This window comes from Parasteatoda tepidariorum, chromosome 5 (assembly GCF_982258835.1).
Source record: "Parasteatoda tepidariorum strain Cologne lab strain chromosome 5, Ptep-v5.0, whole genome shotgun sequence".
In the NCBI taxonomy this organism is placed as follows: domain Eukaryota; kingdom Metazoa; phylum Arthropoda; class Arachnida; order Araneae; family Theridiidae; genus Parasteatoda; species Parasteatoda tepidariorum.
In genome coordinates, this window is record NC_141759.1 from 70,125,006 (window position 1) to 70,142,116 (window position 17,111).

The window sequence follows — 17,111 nt, forward strand, 5'->3', positions numbered from 1 at the left end:
TCTCCTAATATTTCTGGCTAGGGCTCGTGATTTTTTCGAAAATAATAAGATTTTCGATGGTGGGAAACCTGCGAAATGTTCTCCACGCTCTTTTCTGTGCTTTATGAGCGGAGCTGCATTCCTGGTTCCACCAAGGTTTAGGGTACCTTGGGAGATTACCAGTAGTGCGCGGTATAGATTTCTCTGCAGCAGCCAGAATAGCATTAGTAATTGATGTTGTAGCTTCGTTGACAGAGTTATTGACTAAATCATCATTTAAATTAACTGAATTTCGGAATAAGGTCCAGTTAGCACGTTCAAACTTAAATTTAGGTGATGCGGGAAGATTCCTTTGTCCAGATCCAGTAATAGATAGAAGTAAAGGGAAATGATCACTCTGACCTAAATCATCGTGAACATTTAGGTTCAGTAAAGTATAAATGTTGGGACTGCAAATAACTAAATCAATAGAATGATATGTTCTGGATGGAAAGTGGAAATGAGTTATTTCATTGCTATTCAGTAAACACAGTTGATGATCATCTATTAATTTTTCAATTTGTGAACCCCGAGCGTTAATATCTTCACTTCCCCAAATAGTATTATGACCATTAAAATCTCCCAATAAAACATAAGGTACAGGTAGCTGATTTATTAAATTGTCAATGTCTAATTGTGAAATATGTTCGTTTGGGGGAAGGTAAACAGAACAGAAAGTTATAAGCGAAGTTATTGTTATTTGAGCGGCAACTGCTTGAAGGTTTGTTTGAAGATTAATACTTGAAAATGGATAACTGTTTGAAATGAGAAGAGATACGCCTCCACATGCTTTATTTCCAATAATATTGTCTTTTCTTATGTGTGAGAATTTTCGTATAGTAGCCGTATGAGTTGGTTTAAGAAATGTCTCTTGTAGAGCAATGCACGCGGGATTATACACCTCTATTAAATTTTTAATGTCCGAACTGCTTGAATAAAATCCACGACAATTCCAGGTTAAAACTTTCCTCTCCATTATCTTTTAAGTTTTAATTTTGATTTTTTGGGAATGAGGTTAGTTGGCGTTTCTAACCCTTCATCTACTTGCATTTCTGGTTCTGGCGGGTCATTTGTATTATCTTCATCTGTACTCATTGCGTCCGAAAGCAACTGCTGGTCTTGCTGAGTACCATTTAACTGTTTTTGACGGAATTTAAATTTATTTTGTCTGCTTTTCGGGATGTATGTATGTTTGCTAAAACTTGAAGGTTGAGATAATTTTTTATGCAAAGCATTTACTATTTGAGGAGTTAATTTTAGATATTTGTTACTTTCTGTATTGTTTGGAGCTTTAGATTGAGTTGATGTGGGTTTTGAAGTGCTGGGTGCTTGTTGAGTAACTTGGGATGCCGTTGATTTCGATTTAGTAGATGTTTGTCTTGGTTTCAGAATTTTTAATTTCATGTTTTGCGCATCTAATTCAGCTATGTCATATTGTGTTCCTATTGATTTTGTTGGTTTTTTGGCAACAACTGCTGCATATGAAACGTTAGGTATTGGTTGGGAGCCTAGTAGTTTTGCTTTAGCTTCGAAATAGGTCAGATTTTGTGTAACTTTTATATTTAGGATTTGTTTCTCTTGTTTCCATTTTGGGCAAATTCGAGAGTTTGCAGAATGGGGTTCTGAACAATTTATGCATTTTTCGGGAAGGTTACATGTTCTAAAAGTGTGGTCAGGTAGGCTACAGCGTGAACAAGTTTCTTTTCCTCGGCAGTTACTAGTTGAATGACCGAATTTTTGACATTTAAAGCAGCGTATTGGATTAGGAATATAAGGACGGATTTTACAGTTGCGATAACCGGCTTTGACATCAGTAGGTAATTGAGCAGTATTGAATGTTAATATTAGATGTTGAGTATTTATTATCTCTGTACCTTTTTTAATTGTTATATGGCGCGCGTCAATAACACCTTGGTTTGATAGTCCTTCTAGGATTTCTTCGATTGGAAGGGACTGGAGAGCTTTTTCAGAAATTACACCTTTAGAAATATTCAATGTATTATGAGGTGTGACTGTTATGGGTATGTTGCCTATAGTTTGTGTTTTTAAGAGTGAAGTAGTCTGTTTTTCAGAGATAGTTTCCACTAATAAATCACCTGAGGGAAGCTGTTTAACATGTTTGGGATTGCCTATTGAAGATTCAAGAGACTTTTGGACAAGAAATGGGGATACATTAGATAGTTTTTTTTCGGTTGAGCTCAATATTAGGAATCTGGCTTTAGCTGGGTCGTAAATTGGACATTTAGATAGGTTAAAACTAGGTAAAGGGGTTGTTCCGCTTTTGTTTCGGTGTGCGGAACTCAACACCATCTGTTCATTATCTGCCATACAAAAAAATAAATCAAGTTCCACTATCGGCGGCACCACCCACCACGGAGTCCAACTTAGGGGATGTGAGAAATAGATAGAAATCTGTTACTCAACAACGATGCTAGCCAATAGCTATACGCCCGAAGGTCACCCCTGGAGCAGCCTCCACCCTTAACGAGGTGCTCAGTAAGTGACCCCGGGCTTGACCCTAGCCAACAGATGACATTCGTGACTGGCCGATTGATGCATACAGGCCAATATGCACCTCCCGTTTACCTGGAGCAGGGGCCAAAGCAGTGTATTGGGGTACCAGGATGCCCCTCAACTACCAGGATCCCCTTTTCCAAGGACACGGGTCTCCACGCACGGCGAACACGCGGGTGGTTTCTTCTCATCAGGGTTCAATATAACACCGAGCCAAGACGAAGAGTCCTTTCCAGTTAATCTGGCAACCACGATAAGGATGAGAATTCATAAACATATAATGAATTGCAACAAAAGGAATAAATATATCAACGTAATGAAAAAACTAATCAAAAGTTTAGAAACCAATGTTCTGTAAATGATATCCAGAATTTTATAGTAAATAAAATAATGTTCGCTCACTAGGTCAATAAAATGATAAAGTGAAAGTCAGGAACTCAAAACAGGACCGTCGCAAGAGAGAAATTGAAGTATGCTAAGGTCCAGCTCGGGGCCCCGGGTGCGTCGTACCCGTCACACAAGAGTGTGCCCCTGGGGGGATTCCGAGTGGAAAATGAACTTCTTTCGATGCAGAAGCATGAGGTTTTCGAATTAATTGAGAGGCCTAAGAAGGAAAAAATAATAAAGTAAATGGGTGTATACAATTAAAAATGACGATAATAAACAAGGTATTAGCAAAATGTACAAAGCACGACAGGTTGCAGCTGGTTTTAATCAAATAAAAAATATTGATTATTCTGAATCTCGATCCACGGACTACACTTAGCATGTCAGATGGCTTACATGATTTTCAAATTGAAATTACAATCCATATTTTAATCACTCTTCTATGTTAATAATTTTTAAAATCATATTTTATATAAATTTCATATTTACTCTGCCTTTCTCTATTATGTAATTATAAAATTGATTTCCTACTTTTTATTCTGTTTTATTCGCTCTATAACATTATTGTCTAAACAACACTGCGCTTTCATACAATTAACCACAAGACAAGCTGCAGAACATGCTGCTGAAAAAGCATTTAATAATTTATTCTAAGTGAACGTAGATTAACAATCAAATTGGGTAGATCACAAGCTGAAATTAGCATGTCCGAAGTGACAAACTCCGAAAGAATGTTTTTTCACTCTCATACCTGGATTTCATTTTCATCTTATCAAAAACATTTGAAAAACACCTGAAAGACTGGAAAACTGTTTTTAAAATGCTTTCTTTATTTAAACTTCATGCAAAAAGAGAAAATGTCATTTTGCTTGTGATCGAGTAAAATGCCTAGACTTCTGGATTTCGAGAGAGGGAAATGAAGCTGATGCTGAGAAAATTGCTGCCATCCAAAGAATTCCAGTTCCAACTAATGTGAAAAAACTCTTGTCTTTCTTGTAAACTAGTTTTTCGTTCAGAAGATAGGTTCTTAACTTTGCAGATAAAGTGCGACAGCTTAGTAATGTAACTAAGAAAGGAGTAGAGGGATCCTGGGGACCTGAACAAAGGAAAGCTTTTGAACCTTTAAGAAAACGTTTAACAACAGATGCAAGTAACTTCGCCCACAAAGCAGCTCTTCTCCAAGGAAATGGTCCAGGAGAGCATGTTATCGAGTATACCGGTCGCCTGTTAATCCCAGTAGAGCGCAACAAATCAACTACTGAGCATAAAGCCTTGACTGAAGTTAGGGCCTTAGAGAAGGTTCGAGACTACATCGAATCCAAGAGATTATTATTGCTTAAGAAGACCTTCAACCACTTAAATGGCTTATGAGCATTAAGACACTACCTGGACAATTAACATTATGGACTTTAAAAATAAAATCCTTCAATCTAAAGATAGTATATGGTGCAGGAAAAGCCACCTAATTTAGAACTAAGTCGATATCACTGATATATTGTTTAAACTTAACACAACAAAAACAAAATATAAATGGACTAGTTGATATCAAGAAGCGTTTGAAAAGCTTCAAAGCATTTTATTTTTAGAACCGTTTTTACATTTGCCCAATTGGAACAAGCCCTTCTTGTTAAACTCTGATGCAAGCAAGTCAGATATATCTGTTGTTTTATTGCAGGAATTTGATGGATAACTGCTTCCAATTTCATATTACAGTAGAGCTCTTTCTCCCTCAGAGAGAATTTTTCCGGAAATCAAAAGGGAATTGTATGATATATATAAATTTGTTGTTGCTCTTATGGATTATTTATGCAATAGAAAATTTAAAATTTTAACTGAATCTTAACCCTTTCTGTATTACAAAAAAGTAACTTCTCCTGCCGATATTATCTCTCCTTGGCTTTTAGAATTATCTGAATATATATTTGATGTAGATTTATCGCTGGGAAGCGCAATGTTCAGGCAGATTATGTTTCTAGAAGAGAAGATCCTAACCATAGAACAACTGCTCTTAATGTAAATATTCAAAATGATTTAATTCTTCCCTTTATTGACTCAAATGTTCGAATTGAAAATGTTAATTCAATTCAAAATGAAGAGCCAAATAATGAAATTTCTAACGACACCTTCTACAGAGAACAACAAAAAGATTTATTCATTAAAGAAATTACAGATTTGTTAGAATCACTTTCGTTGATAGAAGAAATAAAATTAGAAATTTTCAGATTGACCCTGAAACAAAATTGTTAATAAACATCTTTAATAAAAAGAATTTGCTAATAAAAAGGATAAAATTTATTTTCTACTTTTTAATCTGTTCTTTTTATTTTCTATTAATAGGGACCATTTCTACCAATATGGTTAAATACGCTCTATAACTTTATTGCCTGAACAACAATGTGCTTTCATAGAATTAACCACAAGACAAGCTGCAGAACATGCTGCTGAAAAAGCATTTAATAATTTATTCTAAGGGAACGCAGATTAACAATCAAATTGGGTAGATCGCAAGCTGAAATTAGCATGTCCGAAGGGATGTTTTTTCACTCTCATACCTGGAGGACATTTTCATCTGATCAAAAACATTTGAAAAACACCTGAAAGACTGGAAAACTGCTTTTGAAAGACTTTCTTTATTTAAACTTCATGCAAAGAGAGAAAATATCACTTTGCTTGTGATCGAGTAAAATGCCTAGGCTTCTGGATTTCAAGAGATGGAAATGAAGCTGATGCTGCTGAGAAAATTGCTTCCATCCAAAGAAATCTAGTTCCAACCGATTTGAAAGGACTCTTAGAAACTATCTCTTGGTTCAGAAGTACGTTCCAAGCTTTGTAGATATAGCACGACCGCTTAATAATCTAACTAAGGAATCAGTAGAGTGATCCTGGGGACTTGAACAATCAAAATACAAATAAAATTAGAAATTTTTCGATTGACCCTGAAACAAAATTGTTAATGCAAATCTCAAATAAGAATGATTTGTGCCAGTTAATTTTAGTACCTTAATGTTTGCAAGGCAAAACTTTAAAGATTGCTCATGCCTCTCATATTGGCTTAAAAAGAACTTACGAAATTATTTCTAACAGGGACGTCTGGAAAAATACGTGTCGAGATACTAAGAGTTTCATCTTATCCTAGGATACTTGCGTTCGAAACAAATTGTACAATATTCATAAGACTCCTTTCCAGAATGCCTCTAAACCTGAAGCGCCAGGTGGATTTGTATCCTTAGACATTGTGGGGCCCATAAAAGACTGTGAATATGCTTTAACAATATTAGATCATTTTTCAAAATTGTTATCCCTATACCCTTCAAGAAATCTAACAACGGAAACAGTTTCTCAACATCTCATTGTGTATATAGCTGTACATTGCAGACCAGCTATGGTACTAACAGATTTAGGTACCCAATTTCATTCAGAAGTTTTTCTTTGTGTGAACAAAACATTACGCTCTAAATGACGGTGATAGTTAGTTAGTTAGTTAGTTTTTAGTTATTGGCGCAAGAGCCAGTTGTGGCTATATCACACCTACAACTTGGTTTTTTTTAAATATCAATGTTGATGTATCAAAACCAATGGCTTTGAGGCATGAGAAAATGATGTTGTGGGGACTATTACCAATTAATAAAATCAATGATGGATTAAAGCAACCGAACTGGCGTTGTCTCTGAATTTTAAATTTGCTACATTTCATTAAAATGTGTTTCACAGTGAGCGCTTCCTTACAATGGGAACACTCTGAAGCAGGTTCATTTAGTAGAAGATGTCTGTGAGTAATACGAGTATGACCGATACGTAAACGGTTTAAAACAACTTCTAGCTTTCGAGGTAGATTAAGATGTGTATAATGTTGTAGGTTAGAATAGATACTATGTAGTTTATTATTTGTTTCATTATTCCTGTTTCTTTGCCATTCTGAATACAAGGTACATTTGATAATATTTTTAACATCTGATAACGTTGATTTGTGATTAGTTAGGTTATTTGTTGATTTTGCTGCCCTATCTGCTATTTCATTTCCTAGAATGCCAGTATCTCCAGGTATGCATGAAAAAATTATTTTGTACCCAGAAAGTTTTAAAGTGTTGTAGAGATTAAAAATACAATTAATAATAGAATGAGGTTTATGATTACAGTTTAACAATGCTTCAATACAGCTTTTCGAATCGCTATATATATATACCATTTCTTTAATGGCTGAGATGAAATAAACTGTAAAGCCAAGAATATTGCGTGTGCCTCCCTTGTAAATACTGAACAGGATGGGGGAAGTTTTTCTGAAACAGTGGATCCATTGACCACAACAGCTGATGCTGTGTGACCATTAGTTTTTGAGCCATCAGTAAAGACCAGATTAAAATCTGCGTATTGCTCTCGGTGGTAATTAAAAATTTGTTGATAAATAATGGATGATGTGTGTTCTTTAGTATTTCCTTTAAAAATGTCGATGAAAGGAAAATTTATACCAATCCAGGGAGGATGCGGTTCACATACTGGTAAAATATCAAAATCCTCGATGGTAAAATCTGATAAAAGTTTTTTCAACCCAAGTCCAAAAGTTGGAACGCAGGATGGTCTATGGTTAAAAAGAGTTTCGTAGTCTGGCGTTAAAATCTTAGGAAACATGGGATGATTAGGGTGACTCTTGATATGAAAATAATAATTTAGGGCAAGTTTTGCTCGGCGTATAACGAGGGATGGTTCATGATATAGAGCTAGCAAGCTTTGAATTGGAGAGGTACGAAAAGACCCTGTAGCAATGCGAATTCCTTCGTGGTGTACTGTGTCTAGGTATCTTAAAACAGATTTTCTAGCAGATCCATATATAATAGATCCATAGTCAATTTTAGAGAGAATGATACTGCGATAAATTTTAATCATATATTTGGTATCTGCCCCTCAAGAGCAGTTCGTTAAAACCTTGAGTATGTTTAATTTCCTTTCACAATTTTGTCGCAGATAGTTAATGTGAGATTTAAAAGTTAATTTTGAGTCAAAAATTATGTCCAGAAATTTTACTTCAGGTATAACTGGTATACTGTAACTATTGAGAAATAATTCTGGATCAGGATGAAGACCTCGTTTACGACAAAAGTGAATGCAAGAAGTTTTGTTAGGTGAAAAACTAAAACCATTACTGTCTGCCCACTGTAATACTTTATTAATTGCATATTGAAGTTGTCTTTCTATTGTGTGCATATGGGTAGCTTTGCACGAAATCCGAAAATCATCGACAAAGAGTCTACCGTCAACAGAAGGGGGTAAAAGGGATAAAATTTTATTTATTTTGATTAGAAATAAAGTGACGCTAAGAACACTACCCTGAGGAACACCCTCTTCTTGAGTGTAAATGTCTGAAAATATAGGATTTAGAAACCCTAGAAAAGTTCTTTCTGCTAAAAAATTTTTAATAAAATAAAATAAATTCCCTGTTATATCATAATCTAGAAGATCTCGCAGAATACCATAACGCCACGTTCGGTCGTATGCTTTTTCGATATCGAAAAATACTGCCACCAGATGCTGTCTTTTCAAGAACGCTTCACTTATCTCAGTTTCTAAAAGTATGGCATTATCAGTAGTAGAACTGCATTTTCTAAAACCAGTCTGTTTGCAAGATAAAATATTTCGAGATTCTAGCAAATAGGTAAGTCTAGCATTTAAAATCCGTTCCAATAGTTTGCATAAACAGCTAGTAAGAGCTATGGGCCGATAGTTATTAGGATTTTTGTGGTCTTTTCCTGGTTTGGGGACAGCTATTACGTATGATTTGCGCCAGTTAGAGGGAAATTTTCTCTCGATCCAAATTCTATTGAAAAAATTTAAAATTATTTGTAGATGTGTATCTGAAAGGTGCTTAAACATGTTACTGTGTATATTATCAGGACCAGGAGAAGTGGGTTTACAACGTTTAATTGCCGATTTTAGTTCTATTAAAGTAATTTTTGAATTATAATCATTGATTGGTTCGGATGGACATTTAAGTATTGTTTTTTCAGTTATTGCTTTATATCTTTGAAAGGAGGTTGGATAATTTGTGCGGCTGGAATTCTAAGAAAAGCTTTCAGCAAGAGTGTTAACTATTTCTTTTTTATCAGTTATTTTGCGGTTATTTATTTCAAGATGAGTAACAGGTGAAGTTGCATAATGGCCAGATATTGTTTTAATCTTTTTCCAAACTTCTTTAGATGTAGTATTACTGTTTATTCCACTGACGTATTCAATCCAAGATTTCTTTTGGCTTTGTCTCCGAGTTTTTCTTGCTATTGCTCGGGCCCGTTTGAATGCAATCAAGTTTTCTTGCGTGAGATATTTACGGAATTTTCTCCAAGCCTGTTTTTGAAATTTGTGAGTTTGGCTACATTCCTTGTTCCACCAGGGTTTTGTATATTTAGGGCAGTTAGGAGAAGTGTAAGGCATTGACTGTTCAGCTGCTGTTATGAGGGCATTAGTTATTTCAGTTGTGGCTTCATCAATAGTTCCTGTTTCTATTGTATATTCATTGAATGTAAGAGATTTACAAAACATTACCCAATCTGCTGCCGCGATGCAGAGTCTAGGTAATCGATAGATATTATTTTGAGACGGTACAGAAATTTTTGTAATGATATGAAAGTGATCACTGTGGTAAAAGTAGTTGTCAACAAAAAGCTCTAAGAACGGGTATATTTGAGGAGAACAAATAACCAGATCAATAGAATGAAAAGTTCTAGAAGGGAAATGAAAATGAGTTTTTTCATTTTTATTTAGTAGACATAATTGATGATCATTGATGAGTTTCTCTATCTGGTGACCACGAGAATTTGAATTGGCGCTACCCCACAATGGGTTATGCGCATTAAAATCTCCCATGATGATGAATGGTGACGGTAGTTGAGTAATTAGATTGTCTCGGTCAGATTGTGGTATTACCTGATTTGGTGGTAAATAAATACAGCATACCGTGATAAGTGATTGAATGAAAATTTGAACCGCAACAGCTTGTAGTGGGGTTACTAATGAAACAGTAGAAAACGGATAGCTTTTAAATGTTAAAAGTGAAACGCCGCCGCTTGCTTTGTTACCTTGTATAAAATCCTTTCTTGAATTAGTATACCTATGTATATTTCCCTTATGAGATGGTTTGAGGAATGTTTCTTGGAGACAAAAGCATATGGGATTGTGTTTGTCAATTAGGCTTTTAATGTCTATTAAATTTGTGTAGAAGCCTCTGCAATTCCAATTTAAAAGTTTTGCCATTATTTATTTTGCAGATTTAAACTTGTTGTTTTTAGGCATAAGGTTAATTGGAGTCTCCATTCCCTTCTCTATTTGCATGTCCGAATCAGTTGCGTTATCAGTGCTCATATCTTCACATTGTTCTAGCTTACTGTTGGATAATTTGTTCCTATCTTTATTGAAACGATTTTGTTTACTTTTTGAAACAAATTTGGGTTTGCTTAATTGTGGCGTCTGGGTTAATTTTTTTGTGCAAAACATTTACTAGCTGTGGAGTTAGTTTCAGATATTGATTTTTTTCAGTATTGTTTTGTGGAGATGTTGATTGAGGGGAAACAAATTTTACAGATTTGTGTATTTGATGAGACGGTATGGTTTTTGAGGCAGAGGTTGTTTGTTGAGATGTTTGTACTTCTGCTTCGATTACGTTACATTGTATGCCGATGGATTTAGTTATCTTTGAATTGGTGACAGCTGCAGCATACGAAATATTAGGTCGTGGCTGTGAGTTTAGAAATTTAGATCTAGCTTCAGTGTAGGTAAGATTTTGCGTAACTTTAATGCTTATAATTTGTTTCTCTTGCTTCCATTTTTGACACATTCGAGAATTAGCGGAGTGGGGTTCATGGCAATTTTTGCATTGTTCTGGTAACGTGCAGGATTTGAAGTTATGCCCTGTCTGACCGCAGCGAGAGCAGGTTTCTTTGCCTCGGCAGTTATTGGTGGCGTGGCCAAACTTCTGGCATTTAAAACAGCGAAGTGGATTTGGTATGTATGGACGGATTTTACAATTTCTATAGCCAGCTTTAATGTCCGTAGGTAAATTTGCTGTGTTGAAAGTTAGAATCAAGTGTTGTGTAGGAACTATTTCATCGCCCTTTCTTATTGTTATATGTCGTACATCAATTACGCCTTGACTAGAGAAGCCTTCAATTATTTCAGAGGTTGGAAGAAATTGTAGTGTTTTTTCTGCTATAACGCCTTTCGATATGTTTAATGTCTTATGGGGTGCAACAGTAATAGAAACATTGCCAAGTTTATTTGATTTTAAAAGTAGGGTAGTCTGCTTTTCAGAACTAGTTTCCACTAACAAGTCACCAGAGGGCATAGCATGAAAATTTTTTGGATTACCTATCTGAGATTCTAGAGACTTTTGTACGGGAAATGGTGATAAAGAAGAAAGTTTCTTTACTGTTGAGCTGAGTATCAGATAGTTAGCTTTCGTAGGGTCGTAATTAGAGCATGTAGATAAGTCAAATCTAGGTGAAGTTTTCCGAAACAGGGTGATTCAGTAGGAGTAGTCATATCAAATGAAGATGTTCATCTGGACTCTCTCATGCCCACCACCTTGTTTCCCAACAAGGGGAACAGAAACACTGGCTCTGAATACATCAGCCTCAGCATTCTGCTCAGAGTAGCTCCAGATATAGCACTACACCAAAGGAGCGTGGATCCACCAAAGCTATCAGAGCTCAGGGGCACTCCCCTGATGCAGTACTAGTCCCGAGCAAGGAGCTAAATTGTCCCTACCAGCCGATTGAAAGAGAGGGGGACCTAACCTCCTTCCACTCGTCTAAAATGAAGCAGGGGACAAAGAGCACGCAGTCTACCAACTCCGAGAGGAAAATGCCCCCTTGGGCGCCACACTCATATGAGAAAGCAGACAGGTAACTCCAGGTTCTCCCTTTCCACCTTACGAGACGCAGCACACGGCAAACGTACTGGTCAGCAAAAGCTAACGTTGTTAGTCTGCATGCTTTAGGGAAAGATTGGTTATTTAAAATAAATAGGTGAAACATAAATCAGGAAACCCGACAAAACCAGTAGAAAACAAACAAAAATTAGAAGATATATAATCTGTAACTGATAAACAGTGTTTTTGAATGAAATGAAATAAAATTCGTCCACTAGGTCAATATAAACATTTGATAAAAGGTCGGAAACTCAAAACAGAACCGTCGCAAAAGAGAAATAGAAAAATGCTCAGGTCCAGCTCGGGGCCCCGGGTGCGCCATGCTCGTCACACAAGAGTGTGCCCTGGGGGGCTAAATGACGGTGAAATACGCATTATTACATAACTGTCTAAACAACGGTGTGCCTTCATACAATTAACCAAAAGCTGCAGAACATGCTGCTGAAAAAGCATTTCATAATTGATTCTAAGTGGACGTAGATTAACAATCAAATTTGGTAGATCACAACCTAAACTTAGTGTAGTCCGTGGATCGATAGTCAGACAGAAAGTAAAGGTTTATTAACAAAAAGCAAACGAACACATACAAATTTAAAAGAACGCCTTCCCTGGGATTGACAACAATCTCCCCCTGCAAGAAGGATTTTACTTTTTAACACATATAACAATATACATCAAAAATATTAATTCTTTTAACATAAATTTCAAATTTAACTAATTTTTTCCAAAGAAAAAATTAACTTCTCAAAAGTTACAGGTTTAGTTAAAAAATCAGAAATATTATCATTAGTATTCTTATAAACAGTTTTTAATATTTTATCATCAATTATATCTCGCACAAAATGACATTTAAGATTTACATGCCTGGTTTTGTTTGAAGATTTACCATTGTTCAACCAGTCAATAGCTGCTTGGCTATCAGAAAATATAGTAACAGGAGCATTAATAAATTTTTTACAGTTCAGTTCATTTAACATATTTATTATCTACGTAAGTTCTCGAGCTGAGTCAGCTGCAGCAAATAATTCAGCTTCACATGTTGAAAGTCCCAAACATCTTTGTTTTCTACTTTTCCATGTTATAAGAGAATTACCTAACATAATTACACAACCTGAAAAAGATTTTCCTCCTTCTGCATTGCCCCAACTTGCATCCGCACTACAATTTAGAAGACCGAATTTTTTACTATAAAACAAGACTTTATCTAGGACATTACTATATGAAAGTGAATTACAATTAAAATTTCGGGCAGAAGCAACAAATTTTAACACTCACATTTCTAATCTAACACCGCGTAAAAATAAACAAAATCTTCCGATTGAAATATGGTCAGGAAAAAAACCTAAACTTAACTATTTAAAGGTATTTGGAGGCGTCGTTTATTTTCATATACCTAAACAATTCCGAAATAAATTTGATATTCCGGGAAAACGTGGGATTTTCGTTGGTTATTCTAGAGAAAGGCACGCTTATAGACTATATGATGTCGATAAGAAATATTGTAATTGAAGAGTGAACTGTAAAATTTAATGATTGATTGATTGAATGTAGGGTTTAGTGGCACAAGGTCCAAATGAGGACATGCTGCGCCAAACAATATGGTGAAACAGTTCAAACGTCTAAGTGCATGCAAAATGTTAATTGCAGCACAATTAAAACTGATAAAACAGTACAAAGTGAAAAAAAACCGATAAAAAGTATGAATACAGTATAAAACGCGTGAAGTACTAAGTAAAATGAACAAAGGTGATAAGATATTAAGAGTGTATAAAACAGTAGATGTGTTTAAACTTTTATATGCAGTTAAAAATACCAACGGCACGTAAAAATGCAAAAATGTTCGGATGGTGAATGCCATCCAACAAATCTTGCATGCATAAAATAGAACTTCCAAAAAACTTTAAGCGATGTTGATTAAAACATGAACACGTTATTAAAATATGGTGAATTGTGAGAGGAACGTTACAAGTACTGAATTCCGGAGAAGGCTCTCCAAACAGTAAATGGAGATGCGTTAACCGGGTGTGACCGTTTCGGAGGCGGGTGAGCTTCACATCAGCACTGCGCAACTGTCTAAATCAGATTTAATGTTATGCAATTTATTAAAAACTTTGAGGTCCCATTGTTGTTGCCATATTGATGTTACAAATGTTCGGATGTGTAGCTTCACATCGGCGAAAGGTATGGACAATGATAAGACAGATGTGGCAGATCGTGCAGCTGAGTCAGCTCGTTCATTCCCTGGAATACCAACATGACTTGGTACCCAGCAAAATAAAATCTCAAAGCCCTTCTTCTGAAGACTTTTTAACAAATGAATAATGATACATAAAATTGGATGACTATCATAGTGAAACTTCTCTAGTTGGCTTAAAACGCTCATACTATCAGAGTATAGGCAATACTTTCGAGTAGAGTGTGAGGAAACTAGTCGTAGTGCCAAAAGGATAGCAACAGCTTCAGCAGTGAAGACGGAGCAAATATCTGGGATTTTATAACTAAATGTATCATCGCTGATGATGACACCGCAGCCTACATATCCAACAGATTTTGAACCGTCTGTAAAAATCGGTATATATTGAGAATATTGGTGACGATGTGCAGTGAAGATTTTATGAAAAACGCCGGGTGTAACGTTGGCTTTATTGTAGAACTTGAAAAGGGAAATATATTGATATGGTGAAATGGTCCATGGAGGTATGAGAAAGTGATCCACTGATTGTGATGGCAATTCACAAACATCGAATGTTTGGATAAGTGAACGTGTGCGAGCATGAAATGGGCGAATGTGTGATGATCTAGCCAAATACAGTCGCTCCAAGCTTGATGAAATAGCATCATGCTTTAAGGGATGCGATTTAGAGGACATGACACTGAAGTAATAAGTAAGAGACAGCTGCATGCGACGTAGATGTAATGGTATTTGTTGGCAAACTACATATAAACTTTCCACTGGAGAAGTACGAAATGCTCCAGAACATATGCGTAAAGCAGTATGATGTACTGTGTCCAAGGCTCGTAGGCCAGAAGTGGTTGCCGTACCATAGACTGCGCATGCATAATCCAGCCTCGATAGTATCAGTGCTTGATAGATACGCAAGAGTGCTAGGCGGTCAGCTCCCCAGAACGTATTCGAGAGAACACGCAACACATTCAGTTTCTGTTCACATCTTTTGCGCAATTGCACAATATGAGGACGGAAGGTTAACTTAGAATCGAAAATGACGCCTAAAAATTTTGTATAAGGTACAACAGGGATAGTAATGTTATGAATGGAGATAATGGGATCATTATGCAGGGTGCGTTTCCGGCAGAAATGTATGCATGAACTTTTCGAAGGTGAAAGGGTATGGCCATTGTGATCACACCAGTCTAAAATCTTGTTCACGGCTAATTGTAGTTGCCGCTCGATGACTCTCATGTCGGATCCGGAGCAAGAAATGTGTAGATCATCAACATAAAGAGAGCCATAGACAGCAGGTTGCAATATGTTTAAAAGTAGTGAAATATGAGTGATGAATAATGTGACGCTTAAGACGCTGCCTTGTGGGACGCCTTCTGCTTGGATGTAAAGGTCAGAAAAGGTAGAGCCAAGTTTAACACGAAAATAGCGTCTAAATAGAAATTTTTTTATAAAAATCGGCAAATGACCACGAAGGCCCAAATCAAACAGTGCCTTCAGAATTCCATATCGCCAGGTTCGATCATATGCTTTCTCGATATCAAAGAAGATAGAGATTAGATGATTCCGCTGGACAAAAGCATTTCGAATTCGAGACTCTAGTTGGATAATATTATCTATTGTTGATCTTCCTCTACGAAAGCCACTTTGAAAATTAGGTATTAGACGCTTTTTTTCCAGGTAATATAAACTCATGTTTGTGAAAATTGCAACACCATGAAGGACTTGCGCGAGTGAGCTGAAATTTTCAGGAAATGCAAAGTAGAGCATGATATGCAAATGATTAGAATTTCAGACCTGCAGCGCAAGCGTAAGCTGAGCAGCGCCCTCTGAACGGCGGATGGATCCGAATAAATAGACGGCTGTAGCCAAGCGAGTATGGTTATCTGCTAGTGGTAAACGTTAGCTTAGTCATTACTTATGCCAATTCGACGAAAGAGAGAGAGATTTCAACAACTTACGGAGTTTAAACGGGGGAGAATCATCGGCCTTCGTTAATCTGGATTATCTTATCGTGCAGTAGCCGCTCGTGTGCAGCGTAACAGCAGCACAGTGATGTGTGTTTGAAAGCAGTGGATGGACGAGTGTCGGACAACTCGGAAATGCGGGAGTGGACCCCGAAATGTCACGTCAGCTCGCGATGATAGACACCTGTTCGGCGTTGCGCTAACGGACCGTACGGCTCCTTCTAGACTACTGGCAGCACGGTGGTCAGTAGCTACAGGTGTTTCATTGTGTGCTTTATCAATTCGTAGACGTCTGCTGCAGCGTGGACAGCGCGCAAGGACTCCTTTATACAGGTTCCCCTCACGCTAAACCTTCTCAGCCTGCTGCTGCAATGGGCCAACCAGCATAGGAACTGGCTTGCTGATTGGCAGCGTGTCGTGTTTTCTGACGAATCTCGCTTCAGTTTGTGATATCATGATGGCCGCATTCGTGTCAGACGCTATGCCAGTGAACGCGATCTTCCGGAGTGCGTTATCGACCGCCACAGTGGACGAACACCCGGAGTTATGGTCTGGGGTACCATAGCATATCATGGACGATCTCAATTGCTATGAATTGTGGGTAACCTGAACTGCAACTGGTTCATCAGTGAAGTTCTACAGCCCCAAGCTGTTCCCTTCCATCAAGCCTTGCCAGGTGCTGTATTTCAACAGGACAATGCCCGCCCTCATATTGCTAGGACTGTTCAATGCTTCCTGGTATCGCGACAGGTACAACTTCTTCCTTGGCCAGCGTATTCCCCGGATATGTCGCCGATTGAACATGTGTGGGATTTCGTTGGTCGGCGTCTCGCTCATAATCCTCGTCCTGTTGCTTCTACAGACGAACTTTGGGTACGTATGAAAACAGTATGAAATTCTCCTCCTCAGACAGACATTCAAAGTTTGCTTAACTCCATGCCACGTCGTGTAGCAGCACTTATTGTGGAGCGTTGTGGTTACACAAAATACTGATTTCGATCTCTTGTTATTGTTTGTTTGCTTTGAAAGTTTAATCATTTATTTGCACTACTACCGCTCAACTGTGTATTAAATTTCATTCAATTATGACGATTCCTTCATGGTGTTGCAATTTTCACAAACAGGAGTTTAC